This window comes from Sinocyclocheilus rhinocerous, unplaced genomic scaffold (genome assembly GCF_001515625.1).
Source record: "Sinocyclocheilus rhinocerous isolate Xijiao unplaced genomic scaffold, SAMN03320098_v1.1 scaffold1889, whole genome shotgun sequence".
In the NCBI taxonomy this organism is placed as follows: domain Eukaryota; kingdom Metazoa; phylum Chordata; class Actinopteri; order Cypriniformes; family Cyprinidae; genus Sinocyclocheilus; species Sinocyclocheilus rhinocerous.
The window spans coordinates 160,514-166,212 of NW_015647058.1; the positions used below are offsets into that span (position 1 = coordinate 160,514).

Below are 5,699 nucleotides of genomic sequence, written 5' to 3' on the forward strand. Positions count from 1 at the left end.
CTGATTTTTTTTTTTTTTTTTCATTTATCTTACATCATTACCCTCCTCTATTTGTAGCTATTTTTGTGGAATATTTCTTTTTTTGTTTGTGATTCCTTTACAGTTTGTAATCTGAAGGATAAGGAAACAAACTCAAATATGAAGGATGCATCCTTTAATTTAAGAAATCATTTAGACAATACTTTGTGTTTGATTATACCTTTCAGCTCCAGTAACACGTTGTGTATTTCTCCATCTGTGACTCCTCGGTTACATCTACACTTGTGGGCAGCCGCTGTTTTTTTGTTTGTTTTTTTCAGCCCTATGGGAAAAGAGGTCCAGTCAGCCAACAGAAGCCTAAAAGGAAAGTAAGAGAAAATACAAACTTTCAAAATAAAAAGATTCAATATCGCAACAAGAAAATTCTCCCGTGAGAAACTCACTTAGCAACCTTAGACAAAGTGGATAGAAGCAGATGCTCAAGAGGTAGATAGTCATGGCAAGAAAATGGAGAGTAAGGAAAGATGGATCTTTTGTTGTAATCACAGGGGGTGCAATTAAACATCATGTGTACAGCTGCTCTGAACGATTTTATTGAAGGCCATACGGAGTTACTACAAAACACGCCGCTGCTAATGGTGGAGAGAAGCGCTTTATTTTGAAGAGAGATCAGTCGAGAGCCTAATCAGAGCTGTTTTTACATATTTATCTTGCGTGAGTAGGGCTGGATTATTTCGACGCCGTTTTGTGCAGCAACATTGTTTGCATCTATTTGAGAGGTTTGTCGGATGTTGTTATGCACCTAAATGAACCCTACAGGCACGGTGAGCTATAGTGCTTCCTCTGCCTCTAAGGGTGCAGAGGCGGCTCTCCTGCACTTGCTTGATGGCTTTGTAAAGACAGTCAAGGTACAGTTGGAAAACACGGCATTTTGTTGAGAAATGTTGTAGCTGCTGGGGAGAGCAGAACTGGCAGTTCCCAGAGAAGAAGAGACAGGCTACATGATGGAGTGGGGAAGGGGGCTCTCATTTAGAAGATGAATACTGACAGGCGGTCTCCCAGCGGAACTGCTCCTTCTGTCCAACGCGAAACCTAAAGGAGAAGCACTCCTGATTAAGCACACACCTGGGTGGCTGAGTGGCATCAGCTGATCTCAGCCGTGGGAGCCTCTGATCAACCCAACACACTCATTTTCTGCTCTTTCAATCCTTCTGTATCAAAGTATAATTGGCATGTTGTCGGTCTAAATCTGCGGTTATATCTTAGGTATTGGGGAACAGTCTCACCTGTTTGCCGACTGCTGAGGTTGGATGCACGTGATTAGGGAGAAAAACGAGTGCGTCTCGGTGGATAATGCAAAACGCTTTTGATTTACTCCACCAATGTAGCCTTGTTTTGTCTGTGAACCGCATATGTGTTTTTTTTTTTTGGTTCTCTGATCCGCCGCAACTCGATCGCATTAGGCATGTGCATCTTGACCTACAGTGAAAGAGAAATAAAATACATTATGGCTTTAATGACAGGCGCAGCCATTAATGACTGGCACTTCCCAGTGTTGTGTACCATCTACCTCGGATAAAAAAAAAAAAGTGCAGTCCTCCCTCTCGCTAAAGCTCTGATCTTGTAGTCTCATTAAAGCTCACAGTTTTTCCTTTTTCCCTTTCCCTTCTGAATAAAACTTTCTTCCTTTCGGAATCGATTCCCTTCTAATTAGAACCACCCTTTCTTTGCGTCCGTCATCTAATTAAAAGGCTCCCATTCACTTTTCTATATGTCGATCCACTTAGCAGCACATAAAAAAATCTCACTTTTTTCTCTGATCACAAATCGCTCCAGAAAGTTTCAGCCTCTACAACCCGAAGCTCTCCTCTGAAGACAATTCTTTCACCGTTCCTCTTCTCATGTCCGCAGTAAATTGGACTGAGAGTTGTTGGTAATTGAAGATCATTGTCTCCCTCCTCAGGCAGTGGGGCTTCGCCATAGCCCTAACAATACACCTCTCTCCCTCGGCATCCAGCCAATTTCAGCCCATCCACTTTGTTGCTTCCCCAGACTGGATCTTCTAAAGTCATGTGGAAATGGAGGTTCCATCTCGAACCCAGAGTGCAGAAACACTTTTTTCAGCTAGTTTTGTTCCACTGTCCTCAGAGCCGGACCCGTATCTCCCAGGAGAAGTATCTCTCCCAGTTCACTAACTTACAGACCTGACTTACTGTGTTTTCAGACAAGAACTACACACACCAGGCCTGGCTGTCCAATTACAATTGTGCCTCAAAACAACAACACATTGAATTCAAGATAATGGTGAGTCTCAAAGCCATTATTCGGTGCATGATGTGTTTTTGAAGAAATGGTTGAGGGACTTTGAATAGTCTCAGTAAAAAATAATAAAGCATATGTTTTGGGTGCCACATGCGGTCACATTTCTTCTCTTCCACTCTCCATAAATTTGTTCTTTTGTTGCCAGGAGACAGAAAGTCTTTTGTTCTGGGGAGGAAAATGGGGAAAGTAAGACTTGATAACCTCTCGGCTGAACTCTCAAAGGTTTCATGATGGAATGGAGAATATTCTCCAGAGGATGTGTTGACTTCATAAAGAGTTTTAAAGTGTGAAAATGAGCCCTTTTTTCTGAGCAACACTAATCATGTAATGTAAAAGTACTCTATTGTAGGAGAGAAGCAGGAAGTCAAATGCATTTTACATTTATTTCTTACACCAAAACTGACATGTTTCACTTTTATAATGAGTACTCCCTTCACACTTGACTAAACTTGTATTTCCTTTTTGTTCTTGTGAGATGGAAGACGCCAGCGGAGCTCTACTCTTTCTACTGTGAATGTGTCTGAAGTAGATCTGACGAGTGCGGTCAGGTTTCTCAGACATAGTCAGAAAATTTAAATGAATAAAGCAGCTACATCCAAAGTCAATTATTCCAGATCTGTTGTTTGTGTTGGTATAATTCTGTAAGAAAAAAAGCAGAGGTTGTGATAGAGAACAAGATAATACATGAGTAGCAATGGACCTTATTCAAGAGAGACACCATATTTCATTTTCGCAAATGAAAACGATACTGTGAGCAATAGATGTACGGTCTGCACAATGGGTTGTACTGTTGTGTCGATCTGGGTTGGACTTGCAGATTTTATTTGTAAAGCACACGTAATGTCTGATTAAAAAAGCATTTATACTGTAATTTTTTTTATTTATTTAAAAAAAAATGTTCTGTCTTTGTGCCAGTGTAAATACTCGAAAGTAGAAATCTGAACTACTGGCCCGAGCAAGCAAGTAGAAAAAAATCTTGATCTTTCAATTGGCGCCATCTGTGAAAAATACATGTGGTAAAAATCAGACATGACAGTACCTTGAGACAGTAAAACAGGATATGGCGTCCACCCTGAATAAGGCCATATTACTGAAAAGTTTCAGTTATGTAAGCCAGAAGTCTCTCTCACCTTATTTTTTTTCCTCAGAAGGTAGTGTAATCTCTCTTCATGGTGAGGTAACTTTAATGGCCTGTTGTGGTTTAGGCTGTTTTGTGGCGGCTATGGAGCGTTTACTCGCGAATTCTTTGCAGACGCGCGGGAAACGGGTGACAAATCGTTGCATTCCTTGCGTCAGTTGGGCGATAGGGCCACTCATGCAAAGCAATGTTTCCGGCTGCTTCAAATGAGATTCATATCATGAACGAACACTTTCTTACCTTACAGCGCAGAGAGAAAATGGTCCAGTGTTAACCCTGTCCCGGCGGCTTTATAAAGAGGTGATCTTGAGGAAAAAAAATCCCACTTAAGCTTCAGGTTTGGGGATGAAATGAATTCATCATTTTATAGGCCTGCATAAATGAAAGGCTTTCTGTTAGATAACCTGCTTCATCTATTTTCACCCATTAAATTCAAACCTAAAAATGAATTACGAACGGAGTCTATTACTCTCCATACTGCAAGTACAGAGCTTCAATCATCCAATGTCCAGATCATTTTAATATGTCCATAATTATTTTACAAAGTGTAGTTTTGAAAACGGAAATAAGCTAGATATAATGAAGCATTCTTATCTAGTAACCTGTTGCTAAAAAAAAAAGCTATGTTTAAGCATACATGAATCCAGGGCGGTCATCTAGGCGCCATATTTTACCAAGGCAATTTCAGTAATCAGGGACATAAAAACGATCTGACAACTAAGGTCTCAAATTTTAACTCAGTCTATCTTTACAATACGACACAATGTTTAAAATGCTTCTAAGATGAAACTATGGGATATCATTTGAAATAGAGCTGAAGAAACATCAGTCAATAACGTAACCTCAATAATTTCAACTAAAATGTGTTGCAACCATGTATGAATGAAAACATGTTTATAGGCTATCAAACAAAATTATTGGTCATTCAGTGTTTTTGGTGGAAAAAATACTAACAGTGAGGTCAAAGACTTAAAAACACACTAAAACTGACTTGTAAAACATTTTTTTTAATCTATTATCAACACCAACTTACAATAATCAAAGACGACTTATCTTAAATGTTTATCTTCCCTCAAGCAGACTGTCGTATAAAGTCAGCGTCTGCCGTACTATGCAAGGAAAGCTGATGGGCTCATGAAAATGAATCACGCTGACTGTGTACGTCCAAAGTGATTTGCTGAAATCAAATCGTGGACAGTGAAGGTGAGCACTAGCCAATAGGATTACTACTTACGCGTTAGGCCCGCCCACCATGGAAGCAACTAGCTGTCCGAAGCTTCTACAGTTATTTCCCTCACATGCGATTAAGTAAAGTAAACTTCTTAATTGCAATTCCTCAAAAAGTGAGAGGATCTGAGAAACATTATCCCTCACAATATGTCTGCAATCACATTGTCTCCGTTTCTGTCGGCCGTTTGGGCTCAAAACTAGCAATCGCGAATGAATCCTCCGATGGAGTCGGTTCTCTGATGAATCTTTACTGATTCAACAGGGGTAATGTAGTGTTTCGGAGAGCATCGGGGGGCGCTAGAAGCAATATTTTTGAAAGGGGGCGCTGAGGTGTTCTTGTTCTTGAATCCCGAATTTCTAAACAGTTTATTCAACGTTCATAAATATACCCTAAGTTACATTTCACGTGACTTTTTTTGCTCCTTGGGAAACTAATGATAATGATATTTCAAGTCCAGTCAAATCAAATATGTCATGAATGTCATGTGGCATTCAATGACATATTTTTAAAATTATATATGGGCTAATGAGGGGTGTAATATTTTGGTTGAAATATGCTTTTAAAATATATATTATAAATAAAATATAGCCTATACTCCACCAATCAAAAAAAGGTCATGTAAGATTTTTTAATGGTTTTGAAACAAATCTCTTCTGCTCAGTAAGGTTGCATTTATTTGATCAAAAAATACAGGAAAAACAGTAAATCTACCATTGCTTTCTATTTGAATATATTTTTAAATGTGTTTTCCTCTCATGCTAAAGCTCCGTTACTCCAGCTTTCAGTGTCACATGATCCTTCAGAACTCATGCTGATTGTTGCTCAAGAAACATTTCTTATTATTATTCTCGCTGGCACACCACACTGACAAAAAAAGCAAGATTTGAATTTGAATGGACTATCACAAAGATATAAATCAGGACAGCACTAAAATAGTAACTGTTTTGAAAATGAGGAGCATATGTTTCCCATTTTTCTGCTTAGTTTTCTTTGAAGTATATTTGTAAGCAAACTTTGAAATATTCTTAC

At 39.0% G+C, this 5,699-nt stretch overlaps 1 long non-coding RNA gene across 1 annotated transcript; it reads right to left on the reverse strand.

The window, feature by feature from the left end:
- Positions 1 to 2,740: 2,740 nt before the first annotated feature.
- LOC107708652 (uncharacterized) lies at positions 2,741 to 4,556 on the reverse strand. The gene is made up of 4 exons (XR_001636383.1): positions 4,473 to 4,556; positions 3,680 to 3,811; positions 3,432 to 3,545; positions 2,741 to 2,940 (listed from the first exon to the last, which is right to left on the reverse strand). It is a non-coding gene; the product is annotated as an uncharacterized LOC107708652 (long non-coding RNA).
- Positions 4,557 to 5,699: the final 1,143 nt, after the last annotated feature.